This window comes from Pituophis catenifer, unplaced genomic scaffold, assembly GCF_029215685.1.
Source record: "Pituophis catenifer annectens isolate HBS135680 unplaced genomic scaffold, rPitCat1.0.hap2 SCAF_5, whole genome shotgun sequence".
NCBI lineage: Eukaryota > Metazoa > Chordata > Lepidosauria > Squamata > Colubridae > Pituophis > Pituophis catenifer.
In genome coordinates this window covers 86,282,689-86,308,600 of record NW_027256885.1, presented here as the reverse complement: position 1 = coordinate 86,308,600, position 25,912 = coordinate 86,282,689, and the positions used below count along the sequence as shown (strand labels likewise).

Below are 25,912 nucleotides of genomic sequence, written 5' to 3'. Positions count from 1 at the left end.
CCGTAGGAGCAATACTCTTGCAAAAGAATGAGAATGGAATATTACAACCCTGTGCTTACACATCCCGTAAACTATCCGAGACAGAAAGGAGATGGGCCATATGGGAGAAAGAAGCGTTTGCAGTTAGATGGGCGCTGTTAACATGAAGACAATTTTTAGAAGGGGCGAAACACCCTTTCGAGGTGTGGACTGACCATAAGAATCTAGAAGCATTAAAAACACCACGCAAATTGTCACCCAAACAGGCACGCTGGGCCCAACATTTCAAGCGATTCAATTTCACTTTACGTTACCTTCCTGGGGGAAAAAATTTCATGGCGGACGCACTTTCCAGATTACCACAGTACAACAGCATAAAGAAGGAAGTGGTTCAACCAATGATCCCCTTAACGCAATTGGCAACACCTGTCACTACCAGAGCGCAGAGTAAAACCGATCCAAAACTCTCGGGGGATTTACTCGAAAAGTTACAAGAAGCGCTAAAAGCTGACGAGTGGTTTAAAATCCACTCGAATGAATGCACACTTCGCGATGGACTAGCTTGGGTTGGATCGAAATTGTATGTTCCGACCACATTAAGGCCAACCATATTGAAATATGCGCATGATGCCAAAGCCGCAGGACACTTTGCGTTTGTCAAGACTTTACATCTTGTTAAGAGACAGTTTTGGTGGCCTGCACTAAAAAAGGACATACAGGCATATGTGGCTAGCTGTCCAGTATGTGCCTCGGCTAAAAGACCTCCAGGAAAATCCCCTGGATTACTGCAAAGTGTGGCTAGACTGAACGCCCCATGGAAGGAAATATCTATGGATTTTATTGTGGACTTACCAGACAGTGAGGGCTGCACTGTCATTTGGGTAGTAACAGATTTGTTTTCCAAACAAGTACATTTCATACCTTGCTCAAAGATCCCTTCAGCAAAAACCCTCGCAAAATTGTTTATTCGGCAGATTTACCGACTACATGGGTCTCCAAAAAGAATAATTTCTGACAGGGGTGTGCAATTTACTTCCAGTTTCTGGAGAGAATTTTTGAAATTGATAGGCTCCGCACAGGGGTTGAGTTCCAGTCACCACCCTCAGACAAATGGGGCTTGTGAAAGAACCAATGGGGTGCTCGAACAATACCTTAGGTGTTACGTAAATTACCAACAGGACAATTGGGTAGACTTGTTGCCATTTGCAGAAGTGGCATATAACAATTCTGTACACAGTAGCACCGGATTCACCCCCTTTAAGGTTGCATTGGGCCAGGATTTTGTACCCATTCCCGAGTTACCTCAAGATGATCCCCAAAATCCCTCCTTGATGGATTGGATTGAACAACTAAGGAGCACCTGGACAGTGACTCGGAAGGCATTAGATGAGGCACACCGAGCTCATAAGGCGCAAGCCGATAAGAAAAGGTCCCCAGCTCACATTTATAAAGTGGGGGATAAAGTCTATTTGTCTACCAAATACTTGCAAACCACCCAGAAGTCCAAAAAGCTGGGGCCTAAGTATGTAGGACCATTCCGTGTGATTAGACTGATTAATCCAGTGACAGTTGAATTGGAATTGCCAAAAACCTTGAGACGGATACATCCTGTATTTCATGTTAGTTTATTGAAACCTGAACACTCATCTCCCCTAAGGGCTGATCATAGCACCCCTCCAATTCCCATCCTCATAGAAGGGGAGCAACATTTTGAGGTTAAGGAAATCTTGGACTCTAGAAAACACCATGGTAAAGTCCAATATCTGATTGCCTGGAAACATTTTCCACTATCTCAGGCTGAATGGGTAAATAAACGGGATGTCCGAGCTCCCAAGAAAGTACAACAATTCTATGCCAAATACCCTGATAAACCCTAATCATTGTATGTATTCTGTTTCTCTCTCTCTTCTTTCCTTTTATTTAGGACTAACGTCTCTTCTGCAAGAGGGGCCGAATGTCAGCCTCAGCTTGCCTGCTTTAGCTGCCATAAGAAACGGGGAGGGATTAGGTATGGAGCAAAGGGGGGGAAGGGAGCAGGAGGGGGTTTGTCTTTGTAGGAGGGGACTTCGTGGGAATCGAAACTGGATTTCAGAAGGGGACGGCTGACCAACTGTCTCGACATTCCTGATGGATGACGCTGCCAGACGTGTTGCCACCTGACCTTTGGAAGACCTTTAGATTGGCTAAGAAAATATAAACACGAGGGGGGGAAGAAGCTTAGTAGATGCATTTCGCGCGTTTTGCTCACTTCCAGCTTTCCTGGGTTGTTAATCTTTTCATATTCAGTAAAAGTACCAAATTCTTCAAAATGCTTGAGTTTGGGTTTTTCTTTCCTGGATACTGAAGGAAGCACGTGCCAAACGGTGCCTTCTTATGTAATTATTATGTACTCGATAGATTTCATCTATAATATCTTTTATTTCCAGCTTGTCTCTCTGTATTAATTCTGCTATTATTTCACTCATTTTTTCTTCCAAATCTTCCTCTTTCTCCTCCACAACATTCTGGAAATGCAAAAAATATGAGGCTTTCTCCATTTCTAAAAATATGATTTAGTCCGACAGTTCTTTGTTTGATTGTAGTACCTTCTGCTCCGCCATTTCTAGTTTGAGATCTAATTGGTCTACCTTGGTTTCTATTTTTTTAACTTTTTGCTCATTTTCTGCAATTGTTTGTTGTATATTTTCCATCTTTTCCTTCATATTTTTAAAATCTTCCTTTACTTCTCCTATCTCATTTTTGATTTCTTGATGATGTTTTCTAGCCTCTTCTTGATTATCTGCCATTTTTTCTTGTGACCTCATCAATGTCTCTTGGATCATTTGGAGCATACTTTGCATATTGTTCATCATCGGCTCTGTCTTATCTTTTTCCTTTCCTAACATGTTTTCAATTGACCGGTGAGTTGTAGGAGAAGCCATCAATATTGGGTTAGAAATAGGCTTTTTTCCAGTTTTCGTTACTGTTGCTGTTGTTGACATTGTTAGGTTTCTTGTAAAATTCTTTCACAGTATCATAAAAGTTAGTAATTTATTTAATCTGGAACATTCTTCTATTTCTACTACTTTTTACTTTAATTCCTTAACTTCTTACACACTTGATTTAAATATTATCACTCTTCCTTACTTTAGACTACTATTCAAAATATATATTTCAGTTAAACTTTATATACACTGCTCAAAAAAATAAAGGGAACAAAAGCAGAAGACATCCGAGATCTGAATGAATGAAATAGCCTTATTAAATACTTTGTTCATTACATACAGTAGTTTTGTGTTCCCTTTAGTTGTTTGAGCAGTGTATAAATAGACATATTGACATACCACCGGCATACCAGGCTTTACGGCACCAGGAAAGACTTAAAGAAGACCGGTCACTAAGACTGAATGGATATCGGGGACAAATTTCCTCCTTTAAGCATGGAGAGTGGCCCAATGAAGGTGTGATAAACCCTGATAGAGACCAAGTGAGTAGGTTAGGGAAACAGCAGAATGAGGAAGATAGGGGGGGTAAGGAAGAACAACGCAGACCCATCACAAGATCATGGGCAAAACAAATAGGTTCAGAGGAGGCAACGTGTATGCCTAAACGGGAAAGGCATAACAATGAGGGAGAGAGAGCCGGGAGAAATACCTTCAAAGCAATGCCTGATAACCCTGCGTTACCCCCCAGGGAGAGAAAGAGGCAACACATAATGGGGCAGGAGGCAGGGGGAAGTGCATCGTCATCTGTCAGCATGACTAAGGCAGAAAAAAAGTTAATTACAGGGGGAACGCAAGGGTGTGGGCCTGTTACGCATGCTAGGACTAAATTGATCAGCATTACATAAAAGCAAGCAGCTCCTCAATGGGGATTTTATACTCTGACGAAGTCGGTAGGGGCCGACGAAAGCTTAGTACAAGTTTTAAAATAAAAAATAATTTTTTTAAAAAAAACTTTTAAAACTTTTAAACGTTCCAGAGAGCGTGATGTCTATCGCCTCTTCTATAACTATACCTGGAACTCGTATCTTTAGGACAATTCTTAATATATATATATATATATATATATATATATATATATTTGTTTTCTCAGGTTTTCGCGGGTGTTTGTATGTAGGTCTTTGGTTATTCGGGTCTTGTCCCACGTAAAATTGAAGGTTTCTTGGCGACGTTTCGACGAAGTCTCATTCGTCATCTTCAGGCTGGTGTTCTCGGCTTCGTGCTCACATTGCTCCTGGAAGCACGAAGCCGAGAACACCAGCCTGAAGATGACGAATGAGACTTCGTCGAAACGTCGCCAAGAAACCTTCAATTTTACGTGGGACAAGACCCGAATAACCAAAGACCTACATATATATATATATATATATATATATATATATGTGTGTGTGTGTGTGTGTGTGTGTGTGTGTGTGTGTGTGTGTGTGTGTGTGTTTTTCTTCTAGCCAGGTTTTATATATATATATGTATGTATGTATGTATGTATGTATGTATGTATGTATGTATGTTTTCTGAGGTTTTCGCGGGTGTTTGTATGTAGGTCTTTGGTTATTCGGGTTTTCTCCCGTGTAAAATTGGATTTTACATGGGAGAAAACCAATTTTACCAATTTCCAATTTTACACGGGAGAAAACCTGAATAACCAAAGACCTACATATGTATGTATGTATGTATACCTCAATATATAACTGTACTTTATTCTTAGAGTGTAACTACAATTTTCTATATCAATATTCTATATTTACCTTCTACCACTAATACTTATAAATCTTTTATCACCACTCAATTCATGTTTTACCATTCAGTTACTCTTTAACAATTGTCTCACCTCCCCCCCTTTTTTTTATTTCCCCGACCCTCCAAAATCAAATCAATTAATTATTTTAATCTTTTTCAAATATTTTCACTATAGTTATTATAAGATATCAAGTGTTCAAAATATATTTCCCCTTTAATTCTTTAAGCACTTATCCAAACCGTTCAACAAAACAATTCCCCCCCCCTCAAGTTACAATTTCTTTCAATATATTAAATTCCAACCAGACTTTTCCTCTTTTGAGTTCTTTTTTGGTTTTCTTCTTTCAACTCCTTATTGCATCAGATTGTCTCCGTCACCCAGTTCAGGCTTTGCCACTCTCAATTCCAACACACAGTCTTTGCGTCCTCCCAGTCCTGCACTCTGCTTTCTTCTTAATATTTATAAATCCACAATTGTTTTGAGCGTCTATGTATAATCTCTTTCCAAATTACCTCCTCTTTAGTCCTCCAAGTCCACTAAATCCGCCAACTGAAAGAAACTTCTTTTATTTTTAAATCCAAAGTTTATATTACCTTCACAGTCTTCTCCTTTGCGTGAATTTACTCCCTTATTTTTCCTCCGCAGTAAATCCTAAACTTAAGTCTGAATGTTACAGATTGTTACTTTGTATCTTCTTCGTTAATTGCTTCTTCCACTACTTCTGATACACTGTTGCTTTCTTTCGATCGTCTCCTGTTAAGCGCTCTCCTTCCTACTCGCCACTCTTTTTACCCTCTGCGACTCTCTCGCTCGTGACTGCTTATTAAGAATCTCACTTTTCTTTATTTTTTCTTCCGATCCTCGCGACCACTGATGCTGGATCCACTTTTTGCTTCCTCACTATGCGGCCACCATCGCTCCTGATCTGCCTTGAAGACAGTTTTTTTCCTGCTGGATTTAAGGGGTCCGGCTTTTATTCTCTTGGACGCTAGTGTCTCGTCCGGAGCTTAAACCCTTCCCCTTTAATATTCCAAACCCTCCAAGTCTGGAAATGCCCTTATGGGGCTCCTTTTCAGGAATTAATTGGGCTTTCGGGAGCTATCAATCACACCCTCACCCACTCCGCTCTGACGTCACCGCTGGAAGTCTACAATTTATTCTTGATATGGTATTTTTGAAGATTCTTAAAATTTATTTGCAGGTATTATTTTGGAAGTTTACTTGGGAAAATTATTTCCCTATTTCCCTTGCTCCTTTTTGTTTTAATTGCAAAAGCTACAATTGCTTTTGGAGGTTACTTTAATTTTCCATGTTTAAGTTTCTGATTTAAAGCACACTTTTTAAATCAATCCAGGACAAGTTTTGTCTGTTAAAATTTAGTTTTCATGGGTTATCTTGTGTTAAGGATATTGTTGTGTTACCAACCAGCAGAGTAAGTGCACAGAGAAATGGTACTGAGAGCAATGAATACAATACATACAAACTGGTTTAACAAAGCTTTTACTTTGTAGTGAAAAACAATTGCATAGTCTTTTAGTCAATCCAAGTCTTTAGCCATTCAAATCAGTCCGAAGTTACAGATATTTTCTTACTTACAGCAGTTGGTAATAAACAGCAATTCAATGCTGGTAACAAATCACGATGGTAGCAGATCCATCCACTTCTTCACACATGACAGTAACAGTTCCAATCAACAGTTCCAGTCAAGCAGCAAGTCAAGCAATGATGAGAGCAGGTCCAACAATGACTATAGCTCGGCTTCCTTCTTATATACAGTTTACACTAGTAATTATCCACTTAAGATAAGTGAAGTCAGCAGTGCAATGACTCAACAGTACAATTATGGTAATTGCAGTCAGCAGTTAGTCAGCAGTCATTAGTCATTACAATGACTCAGCAGTACAATTACTCAGCATTACAATTAAAGTGATAGCACACATATATTGCCTGGACAACTTGTTAGACTTATACCATATCCTAACATCTTGGATTCAATGCATTTTCCATTCTTTATAAATTGTAAAATGTAAGGGTGCAACCAGAGGTGGTATTCAGCAGGTTCTGACCAGTTCTGGAGAACCAGTAGCGGAAATTTTGAGTAGTTTGGAGAACCGGTAAATACTACCTCTGACTGGCCCCACCCCCATCTATTCTCTGCCTCCCGAGTCCCAGCTGATTGGGAGGAAATAGGGATTTTGCAGTAACCTTCCCCTGGAGTGGGGTGGGAATGGAGATTTTACACTATCCTTCCCCTGCCACACCCACCAAGCCATGCCACGCCCACCAAGCCATGCCACGCCCACCAAGCCACGCCCACCAAGCCACGCCCACTGAACTGGTAGTAAAAAAATTTGAATCCCACACTGGGTGCAACCACCTTGAAAAGTTCAAATATTCCCCTCCTGCAATGTGAGCTTTAGAATACAACTACAAACTCATCTTTATAAACTTGCTAAATTAACATCAGGGTAGGATCTAAGCGTGAAATGAGCAAGGCAACATTTTGGTTGCAAACCTGAGGAGAATATATTTTCTAGATCAGTTAACTGGATCAAGCTACAAATTATTGTTATTTGAGGACTCGCAATTCCAAGCAGTATTTCATTTTGGCCAAAGCACAAGGAAGCAGTAAAAATACCTCTTAACATTAAGTGAAGCCTATATACTGTATATTCTCCTATCAATAAGATATCAAATATGCCTCTAATAGCTAGTTACAAAATTAGACATCTCAGATTATAGGGAGACAATAGATGTAAAATTTGAATGCCTAGTATCTGAAGATCAGTGGAAAGCCATTGTTAAAGAGTAGGTTCATCTAACTGTTGTTGGTGTTCAAAATACAATATTAGCCTAAATGATGTATTTGTGTGGTACATGGCTTATTTATGGAATGATAAGTTATTTCACACTGAGCTTTTTTCAGAAAATTTGTTTTTTCCAAATGTGTTTTTTAAAAAAATTACATAGGACAGATAGGAAAACAAACAGGAGGACAATGAAAAGGAATATTGTGACTGATCAAGATGAAATTTGAAAAGGCATTCCTAGCAACCATGTACGTGTTGTAACAGGATGCAGACAAGTGTTGTGCTCCCTTTTCCAAGCATTGCATAATTCTAATATTGCAGGCTGATTTGATTGAGGCCACAACAAAAATGATTTCCATTCTCCATCATTTATACAGGACAATCTGAAAGACAACCTCTCTTTCTATATGTGAAAAAGCACTCTACATTGTATCTAGGATTAGTTTTGTTTGTATGGTACATAAGCAATGTGTTCTGTTTTGTGTTCTTTGTTTTAGCTTTTGTAGATAGATTTACAGTAGTATAGCTCAACCTTGGTGACTTCAAAATGTGTGGACTTCAATTCCCAGAATTCTCCATAGGGAGTTGAAGTCCGCATGTCTTAAAGTTGCTAAGGTTGAGAAACACTGATCTTCAGTAATTAAACAAGAACTTATGGGAAGAAGCCCAGGGCAGGCTTTAAAAATAAGCAGTAGCACAAATACAGGTAGTCCTTGACTTTACAACCATTCAAAATTACAACGGCACTGAAAAAAGGGACTTATGACCGTTTTTCACACAACCATTGCAGCATCCCCAAAGTTATATGATCAAAATTCAGGCACCTGGCAACTGGCATGTAATTTTATGACATTTGAAGTGTCCTGGGGTCATTTGTGACCTTCCCAGCAGGCTTCTGACAAGCAAAGTCTGGGGGGGGTGGGCAGATTTGCTTAATGACCCCATGATTCACTTAACAACTGCAGCGATTCGCTTAACAACTGTGACAAAAAGGGTCAGCTATGGAGCAAAATTCACTTAACAACTCGGCGATGGGAAATTTTGGGCACACTTGTGGTCATAAGTTGAGGACTACCTGTAGCCTTTTACCCCCTTGAGCAGCCTCTTTCTATCACGGGTTTCACTTTGCTCCACGTTGTAACAAAGCAACCCTGTGTGGCTGCTGAGGGACATAATCCAAGCAGTAGGGCCCTCCTAAGAAGAGGCCACATTCCAAATGATATTGAAATTCAAGGTGTCCATGATCTAAGTAACACACCTCGATATGAGGTTTCCCAGATCTGGGAGTTCGGTCACACGTCCCCAGTAGATCATCATCGTAACTGTTAGGTTCAGCTTGTAGCTTACTCCTAACTTGTTGGTCAGGCAATATATCTGTTTCTTTAAGAAACAACTGAGCCACGTAATCAGGGTTTGCTGAACCCTGTAATTAGGCTACAGTGCATAAATAAGCAGTGCAGAGAAGCGTTCCTTGTTCCTGATTGATCCTGTTACTGTTGCTTCCTGCGTCTTCTGCTGATTGGTGTTAAACTGGATTGGTATATGGTACTGTATACCAAGAGTTACTAAAGTCTGTTTGCTTTGGTAAGGGAAGATACCTACTGGACTGATATTACTGTTTATGACCTTGGACTGTTTTACTTACACCGAGACTGCTTATTATCTTGTATATAAAGTATTTTTCTCACACGAGCTGCACGTTTATCTCCTTCCCTGTGTGTTTCTGCTCTGCTCGTTGCACAAGCAACAAATACTTTTTACACGCACCCTAACATTGGTTATGGGCCCAGAATGTTCTAGGGCTCTTTAATTTGTTTTTGCGGAAGTGAGAAGTGCAGGCAGTGGGTGTAGTAGTCAAGATGATGGCTTTTGAGCAAGGTACAAGTTATGCTACTATAACCCGGTTGGATGGTACAAACTATGTTACCTGGTCCACAAAATGCTGTCTACTTATGCGAAAAGAAGAACTGTGGGACATGGTTAATAATCCACCGGACATAACTGCATTGAATGCTGCTGAGGAAGAAGACGCCAAAAAGATAGCGAAGTTTCACAGGGACAACGAGCGTGCTTTATGCATCATTGGCCTGACACTGGGAGATCAGCAACTTGTCCATTTCCGGGGCGAAGAGTCTGCTGCGAGGTGTTGGACAAAGCTAAAGAAGCTCTACATTCGTGACTCTGTGGGTGTCCATATCTACCTGACACGGAAACTATTTCGCTTACATCTTCAGAAAGGAGGAGACATGATGGCTCACCTGGACTCCATGACAGGGCTTTTCCAGGAGCTACATGAGAAAGACCTTGTGTTTACTGAACTGCAGCAAGTTTATATTATTCTTTCATCGTTGGATGACAGTTATGACTCTTTTGTTTCATCATTAGAAGTATTGTCTAGAGATGAACTAACATTGGCCAGTATAACTGGTAGGTTACTGGATGAGGCCAAACGTAGGCAAGAACGAGACCAGTTAAGGATGCAACAGCAACCAAAAGTGGAAGCTGTATATGAGAATGTCAATATTGTTAAACGCTGTTATGCATGTGGGGCTAAGGGGCACATTGCAAAATATTGTAATAATAAGAAAGTGTCTGCTAGAAACTCTGCTAAACCCAGGAAAGGGTGTAATTTAGCAACCAGTTCATCTATTAATATAAGAGATGATTGGTGGGTGATTGATAGTGGTGCCTCTCAATCCATAACAAAAAACAGAAAACTGTTTCTAAATATGAAGAAAAGTACTAAAAAGGTCAAATTAGCTAATGGCTGGAATGTGACTGTAGCTGGGGAGGGACTTGTTCAATGTTCTATTAGTAAGCACCCTTTACCCATGCTTTATATCCCTAGTTTGAAATATAACCTTTTATCTGTAAAGTCATTACTACATTCTGGGTTTACAGTAACTTTTAAAAACAACAAATGTTTGCTGGAATGTGAAGGCACTGTAGTTACTGCAGAATTAGAAAACGACTTATTTGTCATTAGGGATAAGTCATTACTGTTAGTTCAGTCAAAAGCTAAATTTGGAAATGTAAAGCCGCATGATGAATGCGTACATTTACTACATAGAAGGCTTGGTCATCTGAATTTCAGGTTGTTGCATTCGACTGTGAAGCAGTCTAAAGGCATTAAGTTAAGGGCTTGCAGCAAATACCTGAACTGTAATACTTGTGACCAGCATAAAAGTAAAGTTACACCTGCAAACCGCTGCAATGGGTTTAAAACAACTAAACCTTTGGAGGTAGTCTTTTTAGACTTAATAGGGCCAAAGAAACCCAGTTTAGGGGGAGCATGCTATATTTTGAGTATAGTTGATCACTTTACTAGATATGGTTTTTGCTACCTTATGAAGTCCAAAAGTGATACGTTCCAATGTATCACAAACTGGCTTCATTTTGTAGAAAGGAAGCAGAGGTTTAAGGTGAAATGCATTGTTACTGACAATGGAACTGAGTTTACTAATCATCAGTTGGCTAAGTTTTTGAAGGACGCTGGGATACAGCATAAACGTTCTGCCCCTTTTCGGCCGGAACATAATGCATATATAGAACGAAGAGGCCAGACCCTACAAGCTATGACTAGGACTATGCTAGCTGATGCTTGTTTACCTGATAAATTGTGGGGAGAAGCAATACTATGTGCCAATCATATTTTAAATAATGTGGTGCACTCCTCTACAGGAAAAATACCTTTTATTTTATGGCACGGGAGAAAGCCTGATTTAAGTTATATACATACTTTTGGTGCACCAGCCTGGGTGCATATACCGGTTAGTCAGAGAAGGAAGGACCAACAGAGAGCAAAGAAAATGATTTTTGTTGGCTATGAGGCTAACCATAGGTCCTATAGGTTCTGGGAAAAAGGAACAACAAAAGTTTTGTGTAGCACTAGTGCTAAATTCCTAGAACATGAAGGCTGGGACAGGTTAGAAAAAGCAGACTATGGTATTACAGCTGTAGATGTTAAGATGGACCATATTCCTGATGATAGTTCATCTGAGATGGATGATAAACCATCTATTAAGGTTGAAGAACAGGAACAGGAATCAGGGTTAGGGGAGGATGAACCCAATATACCTGATATTAGTCCTGTTATGCCTAGACGATCTTCCAGGGACCGGCATCCACCAGATCGCTATAAAGCCACAGTGGTTTGCCAAGTAGATATCGAACCATCCAGTTATCATGATATAAAATTATATCCAGAAAAGGAGCAAAAAGCCTGGCAAGAGGCAATGGATAGAGAAATTGATTCATTGAAGAGGCTTGGTGTCTATGAAGTTGTAAGAATACCACCAAATGAGAAACTTATAGGCTGTAGGTGGGTCTACAAGATAAAGAAAAGTGTAGATGGGGTAGTAACCCATAAAGCTCGGCTTGTTGCACAAGGGTTCTCACAGACAGATAGAGACTATGATGAGGTTTTTGTTCCAAGTTTACGAGTGAGCACTTTGAGAACGATGCTGGTTTGGGCAGCTAGAAATAAATGCTCTATTACTCATATAGATGTCGAGACAGCTTACTTGAACGCTCCGTTGAGGCATACAATATATATGAAGAAACCTCCTGGTTATGATACACAGGATAGCATTGAGTGTTGGAGGCTACAAAAAAGCCTATATGGTTTAAGGCAATCAGGTTACGAGTGGAACCAATGTATAGTGCAGGAATTACATAACATTGGGTTCTATGAGGGCGTAGCAGATAAATGTCTGTTTAAAAAAGAACAGGATGGATGTGTTTCATTCTTGTTACTCTTTACAGACGACATTGCCATAATTACCAGAACTGACGCTGAGGCTAGAGAGATTATCGGTTAGTTGCAAACAAAATTTAAACTTAGAAATCTAGGACATATACGGCATTATCTAGGACTGGATATCCTGAAAACATCTAGAGGATTTAAAATTTCACAATCTATTAAAATCTGCAAATTGTTGAAAAAATATGGGATGGAATTATGTAAACCTGCCAAGACTCCTATGACACAAGAATTCCAACAGGATAGTTTGCAGAGTCCACAGTTCAGTAAAGAACTGTATCAATCATTAATAGGCAGTTTGTCGTATTTGAGCAACTGGACACGGCCTGATATAGCTTTTAGTGTTAATCAACTAGCACAATATAGTTCAGAGCCTACTGATAGGCATTGGCAAGCTGCAAAACGTGTTCTTAGATATCTTAAAAGAACGTTACATTTTGCTATGTATTTAGAACCAAACGCCAATATGGTGTTAAAGGCATATGCTGATGCCAGTTTTGCCAGAAAATCTACGTCTGGAATAGCAATCATGTTGGATAACTGCCTGATTGGATGGAGATCAATTCGCCAGAAACACATCAGTTTGTCTACCATGGAAGCGGAGTTTTCTTGTCTATCACTTACATGTACTGAACTGATTTATTATAAACAGCTGATGGAAGATATTGGATTCAAAATGGACTATCCTATTACGGTTTATGAAGATAACCAGGCAGCCATTACAATGGCAACGAATCTTGCTGTAAAGACAAGGACTAAATACACTGATATACGTTATCTGAATGTTCGGCAATGTGTTAAGGATAACATGATTACATTGGAATATTGCGCATCAGAGGACAATATTGCCGATAATTTTACCAAAGCGCAAGGTGCCATTAAACACACCAATTGTTGTGAAAGATTTGGATTAAGAATCTGAAATGTAACTGATACCACTGTACAATGTATGTTTGGATGTGTATTTTTGTTTCTGTATCTATTGTGTATATTGTCCTGCCCAATGGGGAGAATGTTAGGTTCAGCTTGTAGCTTACTCCTAACTTGTTGGTCAGGCAATATATCTGTTTCTTTAAGAAACAACTGAGCCACGTAATCAGGGTTTGCTGAACCCTGCAATTAGGCTACAGTGCATAAATAAGCAGTGCAGAGAAGCGTTCCTTGTTCCTGATTGATCCTGTTACTGTTGCTTCCTGCGTCTTCTGCTGATTGGTGTTAAACTGGATTGGTATATGGTACTGTATACCAAGAGTTACTAAAGTCTGTTTGCTTTGGTAAGGGAAGATACCTACTGGACTGATATTACTGTTTATGACCTTGGACTGTTTTACTTACACCGAGACTGCTTATTATCTTGTATATAAAGTATTTTTCTCACACGAGCTGCACGTTTATCTCCTTCCCTGTGTGTTTCTGCTCTGCTCGTTGCACAAGCAACAAATACTTTTTACACGCACCCTAACAGTAACGGTTGTCTTCATCCCAGACTTGTATTCGGAGCCTGCTGGCTTCTCCCAAGCCCTGGACCTTCCCCAGATCCAAGTGGGTCATCCATACCGGGTTGTCATTATTCCACACAGTGGATGTCCAGCTCTGAATCCCATGGAAGAATACCTTGACGTAAGCATCCATTCTTGTGATATAGTCTCCCCAGAGACCATAGGCACGTTGAATCATCACTGTTAGCTTGCTCTGGCCTCGCTCCTGGGAGCAGCACATGGTGTTAGTGGTGCCGTCACTGGGACACGTGCAGGAGCAGGGATCTCGGAGGCTGCGTTGGGAGCCAGGAGGACAAGGCTGGCTGCAGTTCCTCCAAAGGGCCCTTTCTCTGATGTACTCACTCACTGCCTGCTGCAAACTGTCCCGTTTTGGGTCACCCTTAGGCAGCAAACTATGGATGGGCTTCAGGGAGTAAGAAAGGAGCGCAGGCATAGATTTGAGGCTTTCCAGCCACTGCTTATAACCTTCAGGGTTCTGTTCGTTTGAAAAAAGCAAGTCAGTGTGTTGGTCCCCTACGACCACCTCAGTGTGTCTCTCGTTGTAGGTCTGCTGGAAGCTTCCTTTGAAACTCTTCTTCTTCTTCAGCTCTTCACATGTGCTGTAGGCCGCACTGAGGCTCCTTTTGCCATCCCCAATGTTGGCTGAGGCCTCGAGGCTCAGACAGTCTTTGACTTCATCAGCAGACACGCCGTCCAAAGCTGTCTCACAGACCCGCACGGCTGTCACATCCCTCACGCGGCCCCCCAAGTGAAGGTGATCAATGAAGTGGGTCTCGTAGGTGCCGATGAGCTCCTGATATTCCAGAAGGGAGTTGGGTTGGTACTTGGCAGGGAGACTGCGAAAGGAGTGGTTGAAATGGCTGGTGGGAATGTATTGGCTGATACAGAAGATGGAAAGGAAACAGAAGACCACACAGGTAGGGTGACAGAACTAGTGTGTCAGGTTTTGAGGTCGTCTCAAATAAATTGCATTTCAAACAAAGTCTTTGATGAAAAACTCCTATTTATTAAGCACGACATTCTAACTCCAACTCCATCGCAGCCAACACTGACTTCCAGACCCAAAACCCTCCCTTTCCATTCCCCATTCCTCTGCACTCATTGGCCATCTTCCAAGTCACTCTACCCCTAATCTACTGCTCCAGCTCAAAGGAATTTCCCCCCTCCCATCCCATCTCCTAGGGGATATTATCGCCAGGGAAAATAAGTAAGTGAAAAGTCAAACGTCCCTTTCCAGACGCTTCCGCTTCTCCTTCTTATGTCAGCACTAGAGTAAATGCAGCTTGAAGTGCTGACATCCGGCCCCTCCCCCTTCATTTTTTCAGGGTGGCCTGTGTAAGACAAACAACAAGTTAAGTACCGTTTCCCCGTCTGGGTGTGTGTGTCCCGCCCCCTCCCGCCTTGCCCGGGTGATCTGCATGGAATTTGGCTATAAGGCGGTCAGCTTGGATGTTTCTGCTTTTCACCCAGGAAGCCTCTGACAAGGGGTAACCCTTCCACTTGATTAAGTATTGGAGGTGTCCCCTATGCCACCTCAAATCGAGAATTCACTGTACCTCATAGTGAGTGTGGCCCCCAATGACCAGGGGCCCGGGCGGATCACGTGGCACCAGCCTTAAAGTTGACCCCACCACAGGTTTCAGGAGGCTACTGTGGAAAACGGGATGTATCCTCCCTAGTAGTCGGGGCAGCTGCAGTTGTACTGTAACCGGGTTGATTACTTTTACTATAGGGAATGGTCCTATAAGTTTCGGGCCCAGTTTCCTGCTCGGGAGTCTGAGTCTCAAATACTTGGTGGAGAGGTAGACCTTCTCTCCCACTCGGAAAGGTCTTTGGGGAGTTCGGTGCTTATCTGCTTGTTTCTTATAGGATTGTGCCGCCTTGGCCAATGCCTTCTTGACATTCTCCAAGGTTTCTTTCAACATTTCCATCCAATCGGTCAGACTGACTGAGGAAGGGGGCTCCCTTGGGTACTCTGGCATGGGGACAAAATCCATACCACTCACTATCTTAAATGGGGTTAGTCCTGTGCTACTGTGGACAGCATTATTATACGCGACCTCCACAAAAGATAGGAGGTCTGCCCAATTAGACTGTTTTTAGTCGACGTAGCACCTCAGGTATTGCTCTATCATGACATTCAGTCTCTCTGCCCCCCCATTGGTGCTCGGGTGAAACGCTGAGCTGAGGCCTTGGGATGACCCTATGGACCGTAGGAATTCCCTCCAGAATTTTGCTGTGAACTGGACACCTCGATCGGAGATGATTCTTCTGGGTACTCCATGCAGGCAGTAGATGTGTTTCAGCAACAGTTTGGACAACTGGCGGGCTGAGGGTAGCCCGCTGCAGGGTATGAAATGTGCCTGTTTGGAGAATAAGTCTATTACAGTCCAGATCACTGTGTTTCCACCACTCCTCGGCAGTTCTAATATGAAGTCCATTGCAATCTCCTCCCATGGTCTTGTCGGTTCAGCTACTGGCTGCAGCAGCCCGGGATGTCTTCCTGGTCATTTTTTCATCGTGGCACAGATGGTATAACTTTTTACATAACTGTCTACGACTTTTCTCATGTGGGGCCACCAAAACTGTCTTTGTACTAAGTGCAGAGTCTTTAGGAAGCCGAAATGCCCCGCTGATTTAACGTCGTGGCTCCTCTTGAGGACCAGGGTGTGTAGAGTCTCTGGGACATACAGTTTTGTCCCCTTCCATGCTAGGTCATCCCTTTTTGTCAGGAGATGTTGATTGTCTCGGAACCAGGGGTTCGCCAATGTCTCCGTTTTGAGTCTTGTCATTAAGTCACTTGCTGATTGGCCATGCTGGCCGCAACGTTGCCATCTGGTGACTACTTGACCCACTCCTTGGGCAGAGGGGATGATGGCATTCACTACCTGCTCCCACTCACTGTTGTATTGGGGCATTCGGGAGAGGGCATCGGCCAGAAAGTTTTTCCCCCCTGGGATGTGTTTCAGCTCGAAGTTGAAACGATTGAAGTATTGGGCCCACCGGACTTGCCTGGGCGACAACTTCCGTGGGGTCCTGAGGGCCTCCAGATTCTTATGGTCAGTCCAAACTTCGAACGATGTCTGGCCTCCTTCTAGCAGATGTCGCCAGGTCAACAGCGCCCATCTCACTGTGAACGTTTCCTTTTCCCACGCCGCCCATTGTCTTTCTGTGTCGGTGAGTTTGCGGGATGTGTAGGCACAAGGTTGTAGATTCCCTTGGCTGTTCTTTTGGAGTAGCACAGCCCCTACTGCCACATCGCTGGCATCTGCTTGGATGACGAACGGTTGTTCGGGGTCAGGATGCTTTAAGACCGGTTCTTTTGCAAACATTTCTTTTAGTGTTTTGAATGCCTGTTGGCAGGCCAGGTCCCACTGTAGAGGTTGTCCTGGGTGGGGTTTTGTTGCTGGACTCCCTGTTTTTAGGAGGTCCGTCAGAGGTTTGGCAATTCTTGCAAAAGAGGGGATGAATTGTCTGTAGAAGTTCGCAAACCCCAGGAAGCTTTGCAGTTGTCTGCGGGTGCGAGGGGGTTGCCAGTTTAGGACTGATTGTACTTTGGCTGGGTCCATTTCTATCCCCTCGTTTGACACTCGGTAGCCTAAGTAGTCTAGCCGTGACTGGTGGAACTCGCATTTTGATAGTTTGACATATAGGTTCGCCCCCAGCAGTTTCTCCAGCACTTGGCGGACGAGGGGTATGTGTTCGTCTATGGTTTCCGTGTAAATGAGAATGTCATCTAGGTAGACGAGGACCCCCTTATAGAGGTGCTCATGTAGAACCTCATTTATCAATTGCATGAACACCGCCGGGGCTCCCTGCAGTCCAAATGGCATCACCTTAAATTGGAAACTCCCTAGGGGGCAGTTGAATTCTGTTTTCCACTCATCTCCTTCTCTGATGCGTATCCGGTAGTAGGCTTCGCGGAGGTCTAGTTTGGTGAAAACTTTCCCTTTGGCCATGTGGGCTAGTATGTCTTTCATGAGGGGAAGGGGATATAAGTTGTGTACGCAGACAGTGTTGATAACTCTAAAATCAACCACCAGGCGCATAGAGCCGTCTTTCTTCTCTTTGAAGAGGACCGGTGCTGCGACCCATGGTTTGGCTGGCTCAATGAAACCCCTTTGTAGGTTCTTGTCTATGTAGTTCCGCATTTCTTGCATTTCACGGGGCGTCATGGCATTCAATTTAGGTTTAGGTAGTTTCGCCCCAGGGATGATCTCGATAGCGCAATCGGCCTCGTGGTGGGGGGGCAGAACGTCACACTCGACCTCACTAAACACCTCTGCAAGGTCTTGGTACTCCTCTGGGATTTGTTCTGTCTCATGGAAGCTGTCGGATGCGGCCGCCAGTTGCTCTGGTGTACCCTTAGGGAGGGAACCTTGTGTCGGTGGCATCTTCCCTTGCTGTGGCGGGAGGGATTGGGGCCCCTGTGTGGGGGGCTCCTCGCCTGGTTGGAGTGGCAGGGGTTGGGGGCCCTTTGCTATCCTCAGCCTGCGGGTTACCTCTTGCCACCAGATGATGGGGCCCCATTTGTCTAGCCAAGAGAGTCCCAGTATGACTGGATCTGTCATTTTGGGGGCTATTATAAACTGAATCGTTTCCCAGTGATCTGCTAGCTCCAGCTTCACTGGTTCGGTCAGGTGTGTGGCGTAAGTCCCCCCCACTAGGGATCCATCAACTTGTTCAAATTGGATTGAGTGGTTGAGCTTTTTGACTCGGATCCCCAATTTTAGGTAGCCTGGGTAGGCTGTGGTGCTGTGGTTTCTCGTCTACTGGGTGGTCCCTGGTCCGGCTGGCCTCTCTGCTTGCCATCTGGTTGCTTTGACATGTCGTTGGCTCGCAACCCTCTGTCGACTTTTATTGCTACTTGGAACCATTCGGAGAGTCGGTTCGGGATGTCCCGATAAGCAGTCACTTGGGCGATTTGCTTGTCTAGGCTTGTTCTAAAGAAATACACCAGTAGTCGCTCTGGTAAGGGAGGTAAGGTTCCAATGACTCTCCTGAATTCATGGATATGCTCTCTGATGGGCCTCCCCTTCTGCATTAGGTTCCTGAGCTCGTCCTCCACATAGGGGTCCTCCTCTGCCTCCTCGAACTGGGCTCGTAGTAGTTGTAAGAACCCATCTGCGTCTTGCAGTTGGGGGCCCCTGTTCTTGTAGAGGGCTGCTGACCACCTCCTTGCTTCTCCCTCCAACCCTTCTGAAATGGCACTCACTAGGGCTCTGGGAAATGGGTAGAGGTGTCCATAGCGCTTGATGTAGATCTCAGCTGTGTCGAGGAATTGCTCTAGCTGGTCTGGATCGCCATTGAACTTCCCTCTGAAACGGGGTGGGTCCTCCCTCGCTGCCCTCTCCTCCCACTGCAGGACTCTGTAAGCCTGCCCTCGGTGCCGCTGGTCCTCTTCCTCATCTCTCCTTCTAGGGTAGGGAGGTGATGTCCTATCTAGGCTGCTCTGCTTGCTGTGTAAGGGGGGGAACCCATGGATGCATCTTTGGGCTTCCTCTCCTTCTGCTATGGGAGGGGGGAGGGCTGTGCTTCAGTCTACGGCCTCTCGGTTCAGCAGACCAAACTGGCTCCCCCTTCTCCTTTGGCCTGCACGATAGCCCCTCCTCCCGAATGATGGCATAGTCAAATTTCTCCTTCAATTCGTCTATGGGGCTCTCGAGTGGCTTCCCTGAAGCTTTTTGGTGCCTGGCTTGCTGCCAGTCCCATAGCCAGTCTGCCCTCCCCAATTCACTCAGGGGTTTCCCCTTCCCTTGCGCATTCGGGAAGGGAAACTCAGCCTCTGCGGATTTTGGCAAAGTCCACCAATACTCATCTTTTTTTTCTTGGTTTGTGGCACGATTGTCTGACCTTGGCTGTCTTGCAGCTTCGCTGGAGGAGGGAGGGGTTGAGGCTCCGTAGCATCCAAACTGGCTGGGATCAAGACGGGCTCTTTTCCAGTTGCCTGAATTAAACTCTCTTCGAACAGTTTGCTTTCCGCCATGACGTCCGGACTTCTTCTCCACTCACTCCATACATCTGGCAGGGAGCTGGAGATCTGGAGGTCAGCCAGTTTGGCTTGGAAAGGAGTGTTGGCTGTCTGTCAGGTTTCGAGGTCGTCTCAAATAAATTGCATTTCAAACAAAGTCTTTGATGAAAAACTCCCATTTATTAAGCACGACATTCTAACTCCGACTCCATCGCAGCCAACACTGACTTCCAGACCCAAAACCCTCCCTTTCCGTTCCCCACTCCTCTGAACTCATTGGCCCTCTTCCAAGTCACTCTACCCCTAATCTACTGCTCCAGCTCAAAGGAATTTCCCCCCTCCCATCCCATCTCCTAGGGCAGCGGTTCTCAACCTGGGGGTCGCGACCCCTTTGGGGGTCAAACGGCCATTTCACAGGGGTTGCCAAAGCCCTCTCTTGCCCCCCCCACGCCTTCACTCACCCTCACCCTCTGCCTCTGTTGGATCGCCCGGTCGCCGTTCGCTTACCCCGCCCACTCCCAATCTATTGCTGCCTCCGGAGTCCCAGCTGGTGGCTAGAGGGAAAAAAAACTTTAAATTCTTGCCGCGGGGCTTCAAAGAGCTAGCTGCAAAGAGGTAAATTCCTGGAGCAAATTTTTTCCCCCTAGCTATGCTGAAAAGCGAAATTGAAACTAAAGAAGGGTCTTTGTTGCAACGTGACAAAATGAGGCAGAGAGATTTCTTTTTCTTTTTCCTCACCAAAAAAGGTAAGTGCAAAACTGCAAACAATGGGAAATTTAGGGCAAGAGGAGGTTCAAGATTTTAAAACACAAAAGAAAAAAAGTTTTATTTAACTAGGGAATTGTAATAATTGAGATACTATTAATTGTATATTGTGTTGAAAGCAGAAATGGTTGTGGTTTGGAGGAATATATGGGGGAAATTATTTGGTTTATTATTATTGGTAAATATAATTAATTGATTTGTAAGAAATTGGATTGCATGGAAATAATTGGAATATTCATGTTCATATTGATTAATATACAAAAAAGGTAGTTATATAACTAATTGATTTATATTAAAATGTTGAATATTCAACTGTAATATTACATAATTAACCAATGTGAGGATGGATATAAAAATAGATGACAATGCGAAGGGGTATAATATAGAATAGAAGGGAAAAATTGAATTTGATTAAGATTAGAGATGAGGATGAAGGGTAATACTGTTTTTTTAAAAAAATAGATGAGGAATAAATATGGTAAAAAGGAAATATAGAAATTGTAAATTTAATTGAAATGACTAAATACTGTGTTGGAAGAAATATCCTTCTGGGTTCTGCTCCAAGTGGGGAAAAAGACACTGGAAACATGGAGACTGCTTGGAAAGATGGTTTAATGGTGGACAGGATCACATGGCTTGATGGGGCCCATTGTGTTAGTTTCTGTCGCTATTGTGTTGCAAATGTCCTTTGACAAAGGATTGACTTTCTGCCTCTGGCCCATTAACAAAGGGTGGGGGGCAGGAAGGTGGGAGCTGCTTTGTCTGTAAAATATGCTTCTCCATTTCTCATCCAGGGAAATATAATATTCTGCCTTTTTAATATTTCCCAAAATATTTCATTCTTCTAGGAAAGGGGTGGGTGCTAACCTCCTACAACTGTTTAAATTTGTGAACCGGCCAAATACTCTGTTCAAAGAAAATACATTGTATGTTTGTATGTGTGTTTCTAGTTATTGCTATTTATTGCTATTTGTTCTCTTTTATTCTTTAAAGTTTAACAATTCATTCTTTATCTTAATATCTTTATATTTGTTTGGGGTTGGCTTTCTTCCCTTTCATCTTTTTTATTGTACAGCAATCTTTCTCCTCAAACCTACCACCTCTGTCTTTTCTTTCTTACTTATTTTCTCTTCCCCCCTCTTCTTCTTCTCCCTACTTCCTCTTTCTCCTTCTCCTCCTCTCTTCCTCCCTCTCTTACCTTCACTCCTCCTCTAATTTCCCTTCCCTTCCTTCATCCCTCTCTATTGCTGTATCCTTTTATGCATATGGACTACTCAGAGGGCTGAAAAAGTTATTTTTGACTGGTCCTCGCACTTTTGACCAGTCCTCGAACTTACGACTGTCCTCACAATTTATGTTTTTGCCCTATCTTGTCACCATGGTGAAGAGAAGCAGTTGTGAAATGAGTGACACAGTTGTTAAGAATGGTACAATGGGCATAAATGATGACCAGTCATAACTGCGAAGACCGGTCAAAAGTGCGAGGACCTGTCAGAAATCACATTTTTCAGCCCTCTGGGTAGTCCTTTTGTGCACAGGGACTACTCAGAGGGCTGAAAAAGTTATTTTTGACTGGTCCTCGCACTTTTGACCAGTCCTCGAATTTACGAGTGTCCTCACATTTTACGTTTTTTGCCCTATCTTATACCATGTTGAAGAGAAGCAGTTGTGAAATGAGTGACATGGTTGTTAAGAATGCTGCACAGGCATAAATGTGAAGATGGTCATAAGTGTGAGGACCAGTCAAAAGTGCGAGGACCTGTCAGAAATGACTTTTTTCAGCCCTCTGAGTAGTCCCTATACAAATAGCCATGGCCATCCGGTCACATTACCAGCTAGCCACGCCCACCCAGTCACATGACCTCCAAGCCACACCCACAAAATAAGCCACGCCCACAGAACCGGTAGTAAAAAAAATTTAGAACCCACCCCTGGTTGGGGGTCACCACAACATGAGGAACTGTATTAAAGGGTCGCGGCATTAGGAAGGTTGAGAACCACTGTCCTAGGGGATATTATCTCCAGGGAAAATAAGTAGGTGAAAAGTCAAACGTCCCTTTCCAGACGCCTCCGCTTCTCCTTCTTATGTCAGCACTAGAGTAAATGCAGCTTGAAGTGCTGACCTTCTGATCAAATCATAAAGGAGTGGTTTGGGATCAAAGGGTAGCAATCTTTCAGAATTGGTGAGTAACTAGATCAGGGTTTCTCAACTAGGCAACTTTTAAGATGTCTGGACTTCCAACTTCCAGAATTCCCCAGCCAGCATACTTTTCCCTTTCCCCTGTTTTCTCTTTTAGTCTTTTTACCTTTTGTACTGAAGGTGTACAGGTAGTCCTCAACTTACAACAGTTTGTTTAGTGACCATTCAAAGTTACAACGGCAGAGAAAAGTGACTTATGACCATTTTTCACACTTAAGATCATTGCAGCATCCCATGGAGACGTGATTTACATTCGGATGCTTGATAACTCATATTTATGACGGTTGCAGTGTCCTGAGGTCATGTGATCTCCTTTCGCAGCCTTCTGGCAAGCAAAGTCAATGGGGAAACCAGATTCACTTAGCAACCGTGTTACTAATTTAACAACTGCAGTGATTCACTTAACAAATGTGGTAAGAAAAGTCGTAAAATGATGTGAAATTCACTTAACAAATTTCTCACTTTGCAACATAAATTTTGGGCTCAATTATGGTCATAAGTTGAGGACTACCTGTATTACTTTTTAAAGCTACCTTGGAAATCGGTGCTGTAGGAAAAGCAGCATAATTATTTTTTCAATAAATAAATGGAAGCCAGCACCACAATGGAACACTGCAGTTGGGAGAGAGAAAAATACCGTTGACTCAGTTTTCCACTTCTGATAGAAATAATTACTCATTTCCATCTGGTGGCAGGACTACTGGTAAAGCAAATTACGTTATTAATACTAATTACCATCCAGGCCTTAGCAGGTGGAAACATCTAGCTGAGTCAAGCCCGGTTAATACAGGTAGTCTTCGACTTATGACCACAATTGAGCCCAAAATTTATTTTGTTGAGTGAGACATTTGTTAAGTGAGTTTTGCCCCATTTTACGACCTTCCTTGCCACAGTTGTTAAGTGGATCGCTGCAGTTGATAAGTTAATAACCTGGTTGTTAAGTGACTTTGACTTCCCCATTGACTTTGCTTATCAGAAGGACGCAAAAGGTGATCACATGACCTTGGGACACAGAAACGGTCTTAAATATAAACCAGTTGCCAAGCTATAAAGGTCATAACTGAAAATTAGTTATAAGTCACACCTTTCAGTGCTGTTGTAACGTTGAACGATCACTAAATGAACTGTTATAAATTGAGGACTACCTGTAGTTGGATAAGAATTTCAGAGCTGCTAGTTGGATTAAAGCAATGTTTTTCAAACTTGGCAACTTCAAGATGTGTGGACTTCAATTCCCAGAATTCCTCAGCCAACATGGCCTGCAAAGGAATTTTGAGAGTTGAAGTCCACACAAGTGACTTATGACCATTTTTCACACTTATGACTGTTGCAGCATCCCCACGGTTACGTGATCAAAATTTGGACGCTTGGCAACTGGTTCATATTTATGATGGTTGCAGCATCCCGGGATCATGTGATCATCTTTGCAACCTTCGGACAAGCAAAGACAATGGGGAATCCAGATTTATTTAACAACCATGATACTAATTTAACAACTGCAGGGATTCACTTACTGCCTGTGGAAGGAAAGGTCGTAAAATGAGGCAAAACTCACTTAACAACTGTCTTGCTTAGCAACAGAAATTTTGGGCTCAATCATTGTCGTAAGTTGAGGACTACCTGTTACCTGTCCGGCAAGAAATCTAGACTTGCATACTTCCTCGTAAGGTGCCCTCAAAACATCTGTCATACGAATGGATGATTGTAGTAAAGCCCTGTAGGATTTCCCAGCCATTATCCCTCACCCAGGCCTCCTTCACCTGTAATAAGAGCAGGAGACCTCGTGACTTGCAAAACTGTGCTTGTCTTGGTTACTCTTCTGCATAGTGAAGTCTGTCACCTTGGAGTGAGTTCCAGCCAACATCATCTGGACCTGTTGCTTGGGTCTCGGCTGTACATTGAGTCCAACCTTCCAGTCATTCTTCACGTCAAATGCTGCTGCATGAAGCACATCAATGCCCAAGCTTTGTAGGGAAGTGTGAACCTTCCTCTGACAACTCACTTTGGCTGTCCAGTCAACGGCCACCAAGGGAAGTCTCTGAAGAGGCCTATCTTGCAGAAGAGGGTTACGGCACAGGGTGCAAGTGCCATCAGCTTTCTGCCAGTGATTCAGATCCAACACCTTGGACTTCTTCTCCAGCATGGTGATGTCAAAGCCTTCTCCAGCCAAGCTGTAGCCAGGCACAAAGTCTTTTGGCTTGTCGCATTCATTGGCTGTGCCGAAGTGGCAATAGGAAGAGATGCCGGTGAAAAAAAGGAGGAGGAAGAGAAGCTGTAGGGTGAAGACAGCATAGATCAGTGGTGAAATTCAATTTTTTTTTACTACCGGTTCTGTGGGCGTGGCTTGGTGGGCATGGCAGGGGAAGGATACTGCAAAATCTCCATTCCCACCCCGCTCCTGGGGGAAGGATATTGCAAAATCTCCATTCCCACCCCACTCTGGGACCAGCCAGAGGTGGTATTTGCCGGTTCTCTGAACTACTCAAAAGTTCCGCTACCGGTTGTCCGAACTACTCAAAATTTCTGCTACTCGTTCTCTGAACTACTCAAAATTTCCACTACTGGTTCTTCAGAACCTGTCAGTACCTGCTGGATTTCACCCCTGGCATAGATGAACTTGGCGTTCAGCATGGTTGATCCTACATAGGAAAGAAAAATGGACTGTGAATTCCAGAAGCTGCATTAAAAATGAGATTTCAGAGTGGAGAAGCATTCATCAGTTATAACACTGGGTGAAAAAGACATTATGTAATTAGTTTAAATCCCCCCCCCCAATGCATGATGTGGAAATGCCCACTGTTTTCAAAAGAGTCAGGGGAATTCTTAATAGTTATTAGGCATCTAAAGCAGGGGTTCCCAATCTTAGCCACTTTAAGACCTGTGGAGTTCAATTCCCAGAATTCTGCAGCCTGGAGTTGAAGTCCATACATCTTAAAGTGGCCAAGATTGGGAACCCCTAGTCTAAAGCATCTAAGTTCAACCAAATGCAACCAGAACAAAGCATCTAGATCAGTGAACTTCTCAATTTTGTCAGCTTTAAGAGATGTGGACTTCAACTCCCAGAATGCCCCAGCCAGCATGCAGTTGCTTCCTCCCTACCACTTTTCAAACCAGCCATATCAAATAGTTTTAAATCTGAATTTTGCACATTTGGAAGCAGAAGCTTCCGTATGGTGCTCAAGAACATCTGTAAACTCTTCCAGGCCT

The 25,912-nt window shown here is 43.1% G+C and overlaps 1 pseudogene; it reads right to left on the bottom strand.

The window, feature by feature from the left end:
- Window positions 1–8,278: 8,278 nt before the first annotated feature.
- On the bottom strand, window positions 8,279–25,417 carry LOC139317408 (perforin-1-like; annotated as a pseudogene).
- Between the last annotated feature and the right edge of the window lie 495 nt (window positions 25,418–25,912).